Source organism: Mustelus asterias, unplaced genomic scaffold (genome assembly GCF_964213995.1).
Source record: "Mustelus asterias unplaced genomic scaffold, sMusAst1.hap1.1 HAP1_SCAFFOLD_216, whole genome shotgun sequence".
Classification (NCBI taxonomy): Eukaryota; Metazoa; Chordata; class Chondrichthyes; order Carcharhiniformes; family Triakidae; genus Mustelus; species Mustelus asterias.
Window position 1 is genome coordinate 611,126 of NW_027590202.1, and position 17,295 is coordinate 628,420.

The following is a 17,295-nucleotide window of genomic DNA, read 5'->3' on the forward strand; positions in this document are numbered from 1 at the left end:
GTTTCCTCTCTCTATTGTTTTTCTTCGAAGACTTGGTTTTGTTTCTCCAATTCTCTTATTCTGAATTCTAGTTCTCTAATCTTTTTTCTATCTTGCTCAATTAGTCCAGCTAACTGATGTATTAACAATACTCCTATCTTCTTTGCCTCATTTCTCTTTTCTTTATATATCCACATTTTCTGCTACTCTAAGGTCTGAGACGTATCCCAGCCATCCTTTTGCATCCTCTTTATTAATGCTTTTTTCTTTGATAAGTACACGTCAATGAGAGGACCTGCAGATTCCCTCATCCTTCATTATCTGCCATTTTGCAGATTTCACTACCCCCCTTTGGAGCCCTACAGTGCCTGACAAAGTGACCCAGTTTCCTACAATTATGGCACGCACCCCTTGGTTTAGCTCCTCCACTGTTTGCACGAACATTTTCCTGTTTTATTTGTAGGTATGGTTTCTCATCTGGTCCATCTCTAATTCCAGATGCCCAATTCCACTAATTCATCATAGATCTGGGTATTGAGAACTCCCATTTTAAGGATGTTTTGGTGAGCTGGCGACAGCCCGTCTTTAAATGCTTGTAAAAAGGCTCTATCTGTTCGGGCAGTTTCGGGTACTCCCCAACATTCTTGGTATATTCTAAAGAGTCGCTCCCCAAATTCGGAGGCTCTTTCACCCCTTTGTTGATTAACATTTTAATTTTTTCTTTGACATCAGCCCATTTCTTACCCGAGACTGAAACCTGTTCAATTAATCCAGCCAATTGATGAACTAAGAGAACTCCAATTTTCTTAGTTTTGTTTTTCTTTTCCTCTTCCAGCCATTTTTGTTGTTGGTCTAGTGGATGGTCTAAATCCCATCCCGCTGTTATCATCTGTTTTATGAGTCTGTCCCTCTTAGTCATAAATTCATTTATCAGGGACCCAGGGGGTCCCCACTGTCTTTGTCCCGCCATAACACTGATAAGTTTATACTCACCACCTGGAGTGACTTATTCTCCCTTCTTGCTCTCCCTCTCCCAGGTCGCTCTGATCGGAGTCCGGTGATACCTGTAAGGGTTGATCAGATCCCTCCGTACCACCGCTTATACTATTTTTTTTAAGCCGGCTTCTCCTTAGAAGGCTTTTCCTTCTAACTCTTACACATGAAGGCTTTTCCTTCAAACCCCGGCGATCACTCAGACAGTCTCTATCTCACTCACGTCTAAACATCACACACTCTTATCACAGATGATTACCCACTGCATTTTGACCCACTCTATTTAGAGTTCGATAATCTATTCCGGTGTCCCGGTCGTGGCCATTCGACTGGACCGTAAACAGATTATCCCGGACGAGCCCCCAATTGTTGTAGGTAAAAAACCTCTGACACTATTAGTGGTTCAAAATGCAGTGTTTATTTTCACAATTGTGGGAGAAGTGAGGTTCCTAACAGTGGAGCCCCAGCCTTCTCATCGAACACAAGTAAGAACAGAGTTTATATATGTCCCGGGCCCCGCCCTCATTACATTGCAAAACCTGAGATGGCTGTCATTGTTCATGGTGAGATTCTTGTTGTTTTAGCAGTATCTTCCTCTGCGTAGTTTGTTCGATCTCCAAGGCCATGATTGTTCGTCATTTATATTCTTGAAACAACATCACAGGTTTTGCACAAACAAGTTAACTAATCTACATGCAGGTTTGTATAATACTTTATATCAGGATAAGATGAATAACGTATGATGAATATATATATATATGAATCTATGGTGATTCAAAGACAGAAGGCATACATGCCAACTCCATCGTTTTAAACAAAGGTACATAAAATGGAGACTGTTTAGCTTATTTCGAGCTGGGTCAATCGCATTTCTTGATAACAAATGGAGACAGATGAATAGCTGTTCCTTTTATCTGGCACAGACATGAAAAACACCGAACTCTGACAAAAACATGGACTCTGCAGTGTTCTAAACAAAATCACAGAGTTCGGGTCTTACTGCTTTAGTGTGACAAGGGTCATTAACCCATTCCCGACTGCACAGCCCTTCAGATGGTGAGCCATATGAGAAATAATGGGTATTATTTTGGCTGTCGATATATAAATGGAAATGCAAATGTCTTTCAGACAATCCAGAGAATGTTTGCTTAACGATTTCCAGTAATGAGCGGGTTGCCTTATGGAAATATTTGGACAGGGTAGACACATACATACTGGAAGTTCGAATAGTGTGAGACGTCTTAATGGAAGAGTTTCAGATCTTGAGGGATGTTGACATTGTGGATGTGCACAGAATGTTTCCGCTTTCGGGGCGAATCCAAAACCCAGTGAGAATGTTTTAAAATAAGGGGTCACTCATTGAAGCCAATGATGAGGAACATTTTATCTCTCAGATCGTCGTATGAACAATCAAAAGAGGAACATGCGTAGGCCATTAAGCCCTCGAGCCCGCTCCTCCATTTCATCACTTTTCTTCTAACATCAAATTTGCAATCCACGTACACCTGATCACCAATCAGTATGACTCAGCAAAACCTTATCTACATTTACCTTAAAAATAAGTAAAGTTCTGCTGCCATCGCTTATTGAGAAAGAGAGTTCCAAAACATGAGGACCAAAAAGACTATAAGGAATAGGAACAAGTGTAAGTCGTTCAGCCCTTCGTGCCTTTTCAGCCATTACTGGAATTGTATAGGGCATTGGTGAGACGAACGACACCGGGAATATTGTGTTCAGTTTTGCTGTCCTTATCTGTGGAAGGAATTCCTTGCCCGAGAGGGAGTTCAGTGAAAGTTTACAGGCTTATTCCTGGGATGGCATATGAGGGATTAGCATTACATTCACTCTAGTTCAGGTGACTGAAAGGGGACTCATCGCAACTTATCATATTCTAACAGGGTTATACAGGGTAGATTCAGAAAACACAATGTTCCTCATCGCCTCGCATTCTTCTAATCTCCAGTAAACTTCAGCCCAATTTATTCACCCTCTCATCACAGGACAACTCCCTCTTCCCAGGGACCAATCTGGTGAACCTTGTCTGTATCGTTTCCAACGCAAGCATGTCCTTAACTAAATGTGGATATCATAACTGCACAGAATATTCAGGATGTGGTCTCAACTAAACGGTGTACAACTGCAGCAACTCCTCGTTATTCTTGTACTCCAGTTTGCCATGAATCAAGACCAAACTGTAACGCCCCTTCCGAGTTATTTGCTACACATAGATGCGAGCTTGTACGAACACATCTATTTTGTTTTGAATATCAACACATTTTTCACTTTTTCAAATATCACAATGATTAGATATTCTTTTCTTCGTAAAAATAGGTAGAGCAGGACATATTTGAAAAAGTGACGGCAGATTTAAAACTAAGATGACGGGAAACTACTTCTCGCAGTGGGTGGTGAATTGGTGGAACTCGCTGCCCCATTGCGCGGTGGAGTCTGGTTCGTTGAATGGTTTCAAGAAGGGACGGATATATTTCTGATAAAGAAAAACGCATGAAAGGAGAACAAATGGGGAGGTGGATTGCCGACAAGGGAGAGATCAACCTGGATCTGATTGAATGGTGGAGCAGAATCAAAGGGCTGAATTTGCCTACATCTTTTCTCAGTTCCTATGTTCCTATGCTTCTTTGAAAGTGTTACTTTCAATTTTCAAAGACCACCAAACTCATCACTGTGGTTCTGTTTCAGTCTATGTACAATACATCCTCTGGTTTCCCCTTCACCCACAACACATGTGAGTCCTGCAAATAACTTTGTAATCACCTCATTCTGTGGTGTAACCATTCTGTTATTCTATGTTTCCCCCATTTATTTTCTCCTGACTTCCACCCTACCAGATGTTGTTATGTGTCCTCCCTGCCGGATTTCATTTGTTTTAAACTTCCTACATTTCTAACCATTCCCAGTGATAATGAAAGGTCATGGAGGTGAAAGTTAATTTCTGTTTCCCTATGCATACAAGCTGACGGACTTCCTGAGTTTTTCCATCATTATCGCCATTCAGTGAAGATGGCTGATCCGCTTTGGATGGCAAAGCTGACATATTTCCATACAAATGGCTTTTTGGTCGAGGGGTATGAATCTCGCTTTGGGTGTTAAAATCCGCAACTTTGTGAGAGGTCATGGTTCAAGACCCTGTTAAGGTCTCATTTAGCTGTTGTTTCGTATTGGGCAAGTCATGGATTTCATTCTCCTATTTCCCGTGCAAATGCTGGGATTGGCTTTCATGGGGTCTGATTTGAGAACCGGACCACACACTGCAAGGCTTCTGTTCGCAAAATACTCACAAAGAATCAGGGCATTTTCAAATGTTGAATCTGTTTACAGACATGAACTTAATCCAATTCAGAGGACACCATATTCAGACGGCTGTTGTGTGTATATTGGGATGTGGATCTCTAACCTTGTTCAGTCGCAATATACCTGTCTCAGACTCTTTCACTCAGTCAGTCTCTCGCTCTGTGAATCAATTACTATTCCCTCTTTTGCTCTTTGCTCCCTCTAATTTCTCGCTGTCTATGTTTAACCGAGGTTCACTGCATTGGTTCTTGTGACGAGGCCATTGTCCTGGGGAGACAGATTCGGTGGGATGAGTCTGCCTTGTCTGTTGATTAGAATGATGAGAGGTGATCAGATTGAAAATTCTGAAAATAGGGAGACAATTTGCCTTCGGACATACTGACACGCTGTTTCCCCACCTGGTTTGAGTATTTAGATAAAAAAAATTAAGGTTTGCAATGTTTGGAAGGAGGTGCAGCTAAGAAGTGAAAGATGTGAATGAAGTTATTGATGATTGAGAGGAATGCATTCTAACCTCAGGGATTCTGTAGGTTGATCAATTGTAAACATTGTAACCAAAACAAGCTGAGACACCAGATGGAAAAGCTATATTTATCTCCACGCATGTTAGGATATTGAGTGCCGTCTCCTATATGTGTCGGGCTAGCTGAGTCGCTAGAACATGCGATTCTTACTCTTCGAGCCCCACGTTGGGCACTGCTGTTTTTAAACTTTCCCCTTTCCTGGGTGAACTCCAAATCTCCATTCCTCCGGCAGTGTCATCGCTCACACTGAGTCTTTCTCCCTCCCGCGTTGTTAATCCCACAGTTACTGGTTTCTGAGTTAAACCGATCTCTGCTTCCATGGAAGTGGAAGAGTTTACTGCTTAATTCAGCGAGAAGTTTTCTACTGATTTTCGCGAAATTTGAACCCAGATCGGGGAGATTGTTTCAGTGGAAACTATAATTTCACCCATTGTCATTCAATCACTCCAGTCTTACATCCTATCACATGCCTTCCTCCTCTCGCCCTCTATTTTCCTTGACTCTGTATTTGCTCGTAACCCATTTAATCTCTAATTTCTTTCAGTATGGATAAAAGGTCAGTGACCCGAAACATTCACGCTGTTTCCATCTCTATAGACGCTGGTTAACCTGCTGAGTTTTTCCAACATTTTCTGTTTTGAGATGGGATTTGCATTAACTGCAGTATCATTTTTTTCTGGTTCAATTTGGATCAGTTTTCTTTGACTGAGCCTTACCTGTTGAAATCGTTAAAGGGGTGAGTTTTTAAATAATAAGATACAAGGATATGTCACCCTGTTTGACATAAATTGAAACAAAATGAGGATTAATCATTTTAGAAGATGTAACTAATTCAATATATATTTTGCAGGGGGTCCACTTACGGCTGCCATTCACTTTCATCTATCCCAATTTAAGCAAGAAGTGGGACGGCGAGACTCGAGTGCTAAGAGTTACACCATGAAACCAACAACAATCTGACCTAAGAGACCTCTAGCCTTTCTCACAAAGCACATAGGCCTTTCTCCCAATACACACACACACACACACACACACGCACTTGCTCAATAATTGCCAGTCTCCAGTCGAATAGTTGTTGTTGCGTGACACTAACTGAACCTTTCTTTCAAAAGAGGAGTTAAAGAGTAGCGAAAAGATGGAAAAAAACATTGATGTTGCAGGCATCTGGAAAGCTCTGGAAAAGAATGGTTCAATCAAGCAGGTGCAGCATGGATTCATGAAGGGAAAGTCATGTTTGACTAATTTACTGGAATCTTTAGAGGATATAACGAGTGCGGATGACAGAGGGGAACCGGTGGATGTGGTGTATTTAGATTTCTCGATGGCATTCGATAAGGTGCCTCACAAAAGGTTGCTGCATAAGATAAAGGCACACGGAGTTGAGGAGTGTTAGCGTGGATTGAGGATTGGCTATCTAAGAGAAAGCAGAGAGTCGGAATAAATGGGTGCTTTTTCAGTTGGCAATTAGTGACTAGTGGCGTGCCGCAGGGATCGGTGCTGGGGCCTCAACCATTTACCATATACATAGACGATCTGGAGGAGGGGACCGAGTGTAGGGTAACAAAGTTTGTGGATGACACAAAGATGAGTGGGAAAGCAAATTGCGTGGAGGACACAGAGAGTCTGCAGAGAGACTTGGATAGCCTAAGTGAGCGGGCACGGATCTGGCAGATGGAGTATGACGTTGGTAAGTGTGAGGGTATCTACTTTGAAAGGAATAGGAGTAAAATGGACTATTATTTAAACGGTGAAAAATTACAACATGCTACTGTGCAGAGGGACCTGGGGCTCCTTGTGCATGAATCACAAAAACTCAGTTTGCAGGTGCAGCAGGTAATCACGAAGGCAAATGGAATGTTGGCCTTTATCGCGAGAGGGATGGAGTATAAAAGCAGGGAGGTCTTGCTGCACCTGTACAGGGTACTGCTGAGGTCGCACCTCGAGTACTGTGTACAATTTTGGTCCCCTTATTTAAGAAAGGATATATTAGCTTTGGAGGGGGTACAGAGAAGGTTCACCAGGTTGACTCCGGAGATGAGGGGGTTAGCTTATGAGGAAAGATTGAGTGGACTGGGCCTGTACTCATTGGAGTTTAGAAGGTTGAGGAGAGATCTTATAGAGACATACAAGATAATAAAGGGGCTAGACAGGGTAGAAGCAGTGGGTTATTTCAACTTACAATGGAAACAAGAACTCGGGGCATAGCCTCAAAATACGGGGGAGTCAATTTGGAACAGAGTTGAGGAGGAACTTCTTCTCCCAGAGGGTGGTGAATCTTTGGAAATCTCTGCCCAATGAAGCAGTGGAGACTACCTCGTTAAATGTGTTTAAGTCACAGATAAATAGATTTTTAACCACTAAGGGAATTAGGGTTTTGGTGAGCGGGCGGGTAAGTGGAACTGACCCCACTATCAGATCAGCCATGATCTTATTGAATGGCGGAGCAGGCTTGAGGGGCTAGATGGCCTATTCCTGCTCCTATTTCTTATGTTCTTATGTTCTTATGTTCATCTGGCGCCAGAGGCTCAGCAACGTGCAATGTAAGAGAAGTTGAACTGGCTGACAAACTGTCCTCCAGATTCCTACTTCATGAGAAATTTAAACAATAGGTCGCTCAACAAATCAATCCTCAGTAATTGGAAAGAAGAGCAAGCATCCAACTAAACTTAAACCTGGTTCGCTGGTTTCAGAGTGCTCTCCATTAGACCAGAAAACCGATAACATAGCAGTCAGCTGTAAATGGTCACTCAAAGCATTTGACCCACGATTGTTGCTGTCACATTGAATGGAAAAAGGTCACATGCTTTGAGTCAATAATTGCATGAGGCGGCTCTCTTCCTGGTTCTGTGGTGTAACAGTGAGCACTCTGGGCTCTGAATTCAGTGATATGAGTTCAGATCTCGGTGAAACGTTGCTTCTATTTGCTAAAGCCGGTGACTGGTTTGCTGAAGGACATTTTATTTGAAATTCTGAGAAAGCGAATTTTTGACTCTGAGGATATTTCAGCAAAATCCACCGCAATCACATTGCAGACGATGCAGCGGATGATTCTCCTGGTTTCATTGTTTCAGCCCCAGAGGACGATAGCTCAAGAATGCAAAGAGCTCGGATCATAAAATCCGTACAGTTCAGAAGGAAGCCATTCGGCCCATCGAACCTACACAGACAACAGTCCCCCCCCACCCCTCCCCCCACACCCCCAGACCCTATCCCCATACACTTACCCTCTTTGTCCCCCAGACAGTACGGGAAATGTAACATGGCCAATCAACCTACCCGCACATCTCTGTATTGCGCACCGCGTGCAAGCTTCCTTCGACACACGCAGACACGCGGAGAATGTGCAAACTGTAGAGAGTCACCCGAGGGCAGAATTGAAACCCGGTCCCTGACACTGTGATGCAGCATTGCGCCACTGCGCCAGAAAAGCCACAGAGGGCAGGGGTTCCCCAACCGGAATCATGCACTGAGTCCTCTCTGCCAATTTAAACAAACTTAGAACGAAAGGAAAAAGGCTCTACGGAGATTCAAACTCAGTTTGCTTGATTCCCAATCCAGACGCTAACCAGTTCACCATAGAACAGAAAGGCCGCTTGCTTAACACAAGCAGGCCATTTCCCCAGATGTTTCTCTTACTCACACACACACACACATTTTCTCTGCAATGTGCATTGCCATTGCAGCTGAACTGGCTCTCAAATTGTCCTCTCGATTAATACTTTGTGAGAAAGTCAAACATCGGTTGCCTTGGCAAAGCAGCTGACATAATTAAGGACCCCGCGCACCCCGGACATTCTCTCTTTTACCTTCATCCGTGGGGAAACAGATAGTCTGAGGTCACGTACCAACCGACTCAAGAACAGTTTCTTCCCTCCTGCCATCAAACTTTTCAATGGACCTACCTTCCATTAAGTTGACCTTTCCCTCCACCGTGGCTATGACTGTTACATTGCATTCTGCACTCTTTCGTTTCCTTCTCTATGTACGGTAAGCTTTGTCTGTATAGCGCGCAAGAAACAATACTTTTCATTGTGTACAAATAGATGTGACAATGATAAACCAAATCAAAATCAAATCAAATATCATCGAGCAAATCAATCATCAGAATTGGCAATGAAAAAACAATGTTCCACCGAGATTCGAACTCAGATCGCTGGATTCAGACTCCAGAATGCCCACAATTTCACCAGAGAACAAAATGCGTTTGGTGACGATTTGCAGGGAGCGCCCGTGTTTCCGGTTGTGTCGTGTAATGGTGAGCATTCTGAACACTAAATTCATATCTCGGTGGAGGCTTGCTTTTCTTTACCAAAGCCGATGATTGGTTTGCTGAAGGGTATTTTATTTAAAATTGTCAGAAAGTGGAATTTTAAACTCTGAAGAAATTTCAGCAAATTCCACCGCAATCACATTGGAGTCGATGCAGAAAATGATTTCCTCGCATAACGGTTTCAGGCCTAGAGGACGATTGCTCAAGAATATAAAGAGCTGGAAGACAGAATCATAGAACCCAGATAGTGCAGAAGGAAGCCATTCGGCCCATTTAGCCTGCACCAGCAGCAATCGCACCCAGGCTCTATCCCCATAATCCCACATGTTTACCCTGTTAGTCCCCTGATTCTAAGGGCAACGGAACATGACCAATCAACCTAACCCGCACGTCATCGGATTGTGCGCCGGGTGCTCGGTTTTCTTCCACACACGCAGAGAATGTGCAAACTGCACACCGTCACCCGAAGCCAGAACGAAACCCCGGGCCCTTGTATTGCGATGCAGCAGTGCTGACCACTGTGCCACAAAAGGCACAGTGAATCTACCGATATCATTCGCTGAGGTACGTGTTCTAAGTTAAGCAAGAGTTGGGGCGTTGAGAGCAGTGGTTGCATCGAGATTCGAACTCGGATTGTTGGATTCAAAGTGCAGAGTGCTCACCGTTACACCATGGAACCAACGGGGGAGCGGTTTAAGGCAGGAGGTATTTCACACAGATCTCACACATACACACTCTTGCTCAATTATTGCCAGACTCCAGTCGGATTGTTGTTGTTTGACACCAACTGCTCCTTTGATTGACAGAGCGTCAAAGAGCAGCGAAAACTGAAAAAAGAAAAACACAGATGCTGCAAGCATCTGGCGCCAGAGTCTCAGCAATGTGCATTGACAAATTGTCCTCTCGATTCGTACTTGGTGAAAAATGTAAACGAAATGTCCTTCAGAAAATCAATTATCAACATTCGTAAAGGAAAGCAAGGTTCTGCCGAGGTTACAACTCTGACCGCGGGATTCAAAATCCAGGGAGCTCAGCATTACACCACGGAACACAAAATACAGCAAGCGGCTGCAAATGTCCTGTGAAATATGACTATTTCTGGAGATATCTCCCGATACGTCGAGCAATGAAATGATTTGCTGTAAATTTGGGCACTCTGTCTTCTGAGCTTTTCTGCTATCAACGGTGGCGCATAACGACACATTGTTATCACACTTGCTGTTGCTGTCACATCGAATGAAAGATATCAAATTCTTCGGGTGACCATTTGCCGGCGCTGGGCGTGTTCTGTGATCTGTGGTGTACCAGTGAGCTCTCTGGAATCTGAATCCAACAATCCGAATTCGTATCATGGCAGAGCCTTGCTTTTTTTTTGCTAAACCCAATGATGGGTTTGCAGAAGGGCATTTTAGTTTAAATTGTCAGAAAGTGGAAATCTAAACACTGACGAAATCTCAGCAAATTCCACGGCAATCAAATTGCAGACGCTGCAGCGAATCTCTCTCCTGGCGTCATTGCATCAGCCCCAGAGGATGATTGCTCACGAATACAGAACGCTGAGAGGCAGGGAAGCCACAGGAGGCAGGGGGGGTCCAGCTTCATGTGTCGTGTCATTCACTCACTCATCTGTCCCAATTTAAACAAGAGTTCGGAAACGAAAGGCCAGAATGCGATCCGCTGCACCATGGAATCGACAGCACTGCACACCGAAGACACTAGACTTCTCTCCCAAAACACACACGCGTACCTACACACACACTCTCTCTCAAACACACACACACACACACGCACACTTGCTCAATAATTGCCAGCCTCCATTCGAATTCGTACTTTGTGAAAAAATGGAACGAAACGTCCTTCTGCAAATCAACAATCAGCATTAACAAATTAAAGCAAGGCTCTGCCGAGATTTGAACTCGGATCGCGAGATTCAGAATCCAGAATCATTCCCATTCCACAATCCCGTCAATTACCCACAGCAATTCATATTGACATTGCCCTTGTTGTTTCCTCCTAAAATAACGAGTACTCTACCTTCAACTGCATTAAATTTCACTGCAGCTCACCACATTCAAAGAGCAATGTTAGGATCGAACTGTTATAAACTTTATTGCGGTAAATCCAGTGAACAGCATCAGCTGTTCACAGCTCTGTTTTCGTCACATTGGAAGCCAGTGTGAAAATGTGAACAATTTCTAATCTTAACAGACAGGAAGGAGAGTGTGACTGTGGATAATTGGCACTCTGCACATTGCTGCAATCAGTCTCTGGGAGAATCGGGCAGGTGGGATCCTGGTCGCCCAGTGGTGAGGGGTCGGCGCTTTCAGGGTCGCAGACTGGCTTCGATGTACTAAGATTTAATGTTTTTGATTTTTTTTTGAAATCCTGAAATACTTCCTGATCGAAAGCAGCTCTGTCATAATCAGTGGACTGAGATTTGTAGTTTTGCTTGCGAGCTGGAAACGTCACATGTGCAACAGATCAAGAACAAACACAGATAGTGACGGACAGTGATAGGTTGTAAGGTTCTGCCGATAGAGATGCTGATACAAGGTAAAGTCTAGGTGGGAATGGCCCAGATTTAACCGTTTACACTGACAAAAATATCACTAACTTCTGGATAAAAATTCCCAGGCTAAGATGTAAACTTCTCACTGAATGAACACTAAACTCTTTCACCTCTATTGATTGCAAGCAGTTTTCGTTCAGAAACTGAGGTCAATAAAGCGGGATGGAGAAAGACTCAGTTTGATTGATGACACTGCCAGAGGAATGGTAAGCTGGAGTTCTCCGAGGAAAGCAGTAAAGTTTAAACATGGATGGAGCCCAATGTGGGGCTGCAACCAACGATTCGGAAATTACATCTGATATGCTACGACTAAGCTAACCGTCCTACTGCTGTAGCGATGCTTGCACCCTTTCTTAACATACATGAAGCCAAATGCTGGTTCCATCTGGCGTCTCAGCTTGTTCTGAATCCAGAGTTTACAATTAACCAATTAACAAAATGCATTCCTCTCAATCATCAGTAACATCATTCACATCTTCCATTTCTTTGCTGCATCTCCTTCCAAACATTACAAACTTCTCTTACATCATTAACTCTGATCTTTTTACTGACACATTTCATGATTGAACTTTTGAACGAATGTGAATAATTTTGTGACGGTAAGAAGCTGTTCATTTCCAAGGGGGAGCTAAGGCACATTGACGCACACAGAGCAACCCAGACACCTGCACACATCCAGGGTGACAGAGGCCGAAGGAGAGACAACACACTGAAAACACAACCTGGCTCCGTCTCTCTTCCATTTCTGACTGCAAGTTCCGTGATGCTTTTGTGAATGAACGGAAATGTGAAACCGCCCGAATGTTTGGGTGGATTTGATTCAATTCGCTCTGTGGGCACAGAGTTAAAATCAGGAATGATCAGAAGCGGGAAATCCCAATGGATTTGAACTCCACGTTAACCACTCGGCCACGATGACTGACGCTCTGAGCTATGAAGCTAACCGCATGTCCATTTTAACAGTTACTCTACTATAATCAGTGGAACGAGCATCAGGGCGAAGATTTTGTGGATCATATTTCATTCCTAGGAAATGTCTGAGATGGAGAACACGAAGTTCAAAGATGTTACTGGAAAGCAACAGCATTCGAGCTGTGTCAGTTACTTTCAGTGATCAATCTCTGCTGTGTTTGCCGTGTGATTCTTCGTCAGAGCTTATTGCTGACGTCACATCTCTGACTTTTCCAACTCTAGTACAAATTCATCCAGCTGGAAGATTAACCTTCACAGATGCTGTGAGGTGTATTTACATTAAATGAGGAATGATAGAAAGTTATTCACTCCGTGGCTGGAAATCAAACCCGGACCACCGGACTGAATCCTGATCACGAGACTTGCAGTGAAGCTGATATGAGAGATTTGCAATCAGTTGGTCATCGCCGCTTTAGTCATTGCTTCATTTCTGGCCACTTTCGCCTGAGACAGATTTACTGAACCATGATATCATTTTATGATTCCAGTAAAATGCATCTCTTTCCTTCTGTTCAGATCCAATTATCCCCACAGACGGAGCAAATTCAAAATGTTCTACTTAGGAATCGATTGTTATAAACACCGGACCCTGGCAGTGAAAACATTGACTTGGCACCAGTAGATCACCCGGACTCCACCATCACCAGCTCAATGTTGCCCTTGTCCATCATTCCTTGTGTCAGTTAATCCATCCTCTCTTGCTCTCTATCACATACCTTCCGTTTTGTTCTCATTTCAGAGCAATTCCCGACTTAAATGCTGCAATAACTCAACAGTCCAATTAAAGTTTCGTGAGAAACGAGAATAATTCTGAAATATGAATCAGTGTGCAAGAAAAAGCATTTGGAAATGTTTCTACGCGCTTTTGATCCAGAGACGTTTCACGTGTGAGATGAGCGTGATAACCACTACACTACCGAAACGCAGCAGTTCCTGTAGCTGAAACAGATCTGGCTTACCGTAGAGGCAACAAAACTGCTTCCACAATCCCGTCAGTTTCTCATTTTACATTGCCTCTTCTAGCTCCCCAAATCAAAGTGAATGATGATACATTCCACTGCGAAACATTTTGGTGATCACATGTTTGCCCAAAGTTATTCATTACGATTAAAGCAAATTAAGTGAATATCTCACGATGGAGGAATCTCAACTCACTTCTCCACAAATATCGTTATCCTCAATTTAGTGTCTTAGAATTCTCATCAATGATACCATCAGAAGTGATTGCTATCAGAGGTGGTATTGGCAGGCAACAGAATCAATGGATGGGATTTGATCATATGTCCCATTGAGTCCCCTCCGTCACTTAAAATCAAGACGTGTGCCTAGCTCAACAACCCCTCATCTCAGGAATCAATTCAATGAAATTTGGTTCCACCCAGACATGGAGAGTTTAGGATGAATATAAAAGAACAAAAGAAGGGAATTGGATAGAGAGACTGAGCGAGTGAAGAACCCGACGCAGATCTACAAAGAGAAAGATAGAGACAGAGTAGGAAGACACTGAACGAAAAAAATGCACTGAGCAATTCCATTTGATTTCAATTTTTAAAAAAGTTGAAGGCATTGAAAACAGCAAATGCTGTGGCCGTAAAAATATATTTTGGCAATGGTGCTGAAGAATTCAGATTCAGAACTTGCCGCAATCCGAGCTAAGCTGTTCCTCGGCTACAACACTGTCATGTGACCGCCAATGGTACAATTTGCCCAAGATTGCCCGGTTTACAAAAATCAGGTCAAGTCCAACGCCGCAAATTATCATCAGGCTACTCTTGATCATCTGTAACGTGACGAAAGGGACAATAAATAATGGTATCAGGAGGCACTCCAATGCAAGCAGGAGGAACACGGTAGCACAGTGGTTAGCACTGCTGCTTCACAGCGCCAGGGACGTGAGTTCGATTCCCGGCTCGGGTCACTGTCTGTGTGGAGTTTGCACATTGTCTGCGTGGGTTTCCTCCGGGTGCTCCGGTTTCTTCCCACAGTCCAAAGGTGTGCGGGTTAGGTTGATTGGCCAGGTTACAAAATTGCCCCTTCGAGTCCTGGGATGTGTAGGTTGGAGGGCTAAGCGGGTAAAATATGTGGGGGTAGGGCCTGGTTGGGATTGTGGTCGGTGCAGACGCGATGGGCCGAATGGCCTCCTTCTGCACTGTAGGGTTTCTATCATTTCTATGAACATCACCCGATGTCACGATTCGGCACTTACTGCGTTCAACACTTAACACTGAGTTCAACAACTTCAGAGCATCCCCATTTCCATATATTTTGTTTTATTTCATTTTATCTTATTTATTTTATTATTTTATATCTTATTTTATATATATATTTATTTTTTAATTTCCATGTTTTGCATTGTTTATTTAAAATCTCACTTTCCATTTTGTTGCCCCCTCTCCCTCCACCCCACTCGGGCCGTCTCTTACATTTCCTTTGTTCTGCCATTTACATATTCAGATCTCTTAATGGGCAGCCAGCAGCACCCTTCTCAGCCATGATCACCACCATTAAAATTCCCTTTTTCTTAATTTATATGTAACACCTTTGTCACCCACCCCACACCCATATCCCTCACTATTACAGTATAAATCTCATCCAAATTTCTTTGTCTTCAGCTCTGACGATGGGCCATCCAGATTTTGAACGTTAGCTCTATTCTCCCTTCACAGTTGCTTTCAGACCTGTTGAGATTTTCCAGCATTTTCTGTTCTTGTTTTAGGTTCCAGCATCCGCAGTAAATGTGTTTTTTCAAGAGGCACTTGTCAGACAGACTTGTCCCTGGTGTACAAAAAAATGCTGGAATAGGAATAAAAAGGCCAAGTTAGCATGGAAAGATTAGATTAGAATACTCGCAGGCAGTTTCCTTGATGATCTCGTGGTTAGGATTTGGCGCTTTCACTGCAGCGGTTCGATTCCTGGTCAGAAAATTAAGATTTATTGTTTTCTCGCAGCACATGATTTAAGTGGAGTTGGAATTACTTCCTGCTGGAAAACAGGAGTGATATTGGTGCCAGTTTCAACAGCACAGAGAAAAAATCTGTCGCATTCCACAAGCCCGTCAATTACAAGAATTTATATTTGCATTGCCTCTTTTGGTTCCTCCAGTCAAAATGAATGATGATATATTCTCGTAGAATCCCTATAGTACAGAAGGAGGCCGTTCGGCCCATCGAGTCCGCACCGACAACAATCCCACCCACGCCCTATTCCTGGAAACCCACATATTTACCCTGATAATCCCGCTGACAGGCGGGTCAATTTAGCATGGCCAAGCAACCGAAATCACACATGTTTGGAAAAGAAACCGGAGCAATCCCACGCTGACACGGGGAGAACGTGCAAACTCCGCACAGAGTGACCCGAGAAATTTAATCTGAGCCACTGGCGCTGTGAGGCATCATTGCTAACCACTGTGTCATCCTGCCGTCCTTTTCATAGAATCATAGAAACTCTACAGTACAGAAAGAGGCCATTCGGCCCATCGCGTCTGCACCGACCACAATCCGACCCAGGCCCTACCTCTACATATTTTACCCACTAATCCCTCTAACCTACACATCTCAGGACACTAAGGGGTAATTTTAACACGGCCAATAAACCTAACCCGCACATCTTTGGACTGTGGGAGGAAACCAGAGCACCCGGAGGAAACCCACGCAGACACGAGGAGGATGTGCAAACTCCACACAGACAGTGACCCAAGCCGGGAATCGAACGCAGGTCCCTGGAGCTGTGAAGCAGCAGTGCTAACCACTCTGCGACCGTGCTACGATTCTACTGCATCGAATTTTACTGCAGTGTTAGTACCAACCTGTGATAAACCATTTTGTGGTAATTCTGCTGATCAACATTAACTTATCAGCGTTAATGGACGGTGGGTTCCAGCCCCAAGTTGGGGCCACGGTTTGTACAGAAGGAGGTTTGTACAGAAGAAGCAACTTTGCTGCTTTTCTGGGTGAACTCCAGCTCTCCATTCCTCCCGCAGCGTCACCGCTCAAACTGAGTCTTTCTCCATCCCGCGCCGTTAATCTCACAGCTACTGCTTTCTGAGTGAAAACTGCCTCCACTTCACTGGAGGTCGGAGAGTTACAATTATAGGTCTTGTCACTGAGTCCGAGATTTGGACCCAGACCTGCGAGGTATTTGTGTCAGTAGAAACAATAAAATCTACTCCATCAACAGTCAGATCTATATCGTCAGCGCTTTGTATCCTATTTCTCTCTTTTTTTTGTTCTTGACATGTGACATTTCCAATTCAGACACAAAAGAGGAAATCTCCCTGCTCCTGATTCCCACAGAACTGGTACAAACCTGGAAGGAACGCAGGATTTTTACGCAGCAATAAATCTACTTTCCCTGACTGGGAATCGAACCCGGGCCGCGGCGATGGAAGCGCCGAATCCTAACCACTCGACCACCAGGGAAGCTGGCCCAAACTCTTTAAAAGATTAATTTATCCATGAGCCTTTCATTTTTATTTCAGACTCTTTATTCACCAAAAACAAGTTTCTCCTTTAAATTGTCATGTTTAGATCAAACCCAAGGGACTGTTCAGCTAATGAAAACAGCGAAACCTGTTAGCTGCAACATGAAATCGACCGTGAGGTGAAAGAGTCCCGCAGCTGGTCATGTGGCACTTTCAATTTCCAAAACCCACCAAACTCATCACTGTGGCTTCT

At 43.7% G+C, this 17,295-nt stretch overlaps 1 non-coding gene across 1 annotated transcript; it reads right to left on the reverse strand.

Annotated features, from left to right (window-relative positions):
* Positions 1–16,968: 16,968 nt before the first annotated feature.
* trnag-ucc (transfer RNA glycine (anticodon UCC)) lies at positions 16,969–17,040 on the reverse strand. Its single transcript has one exon. It is a non-coding gene; the product is annotated as a tRNA-Gly (tRNA).
* Between the last annotated feature and the right edge of the window lie 255 nt (positions 17,041–17,295).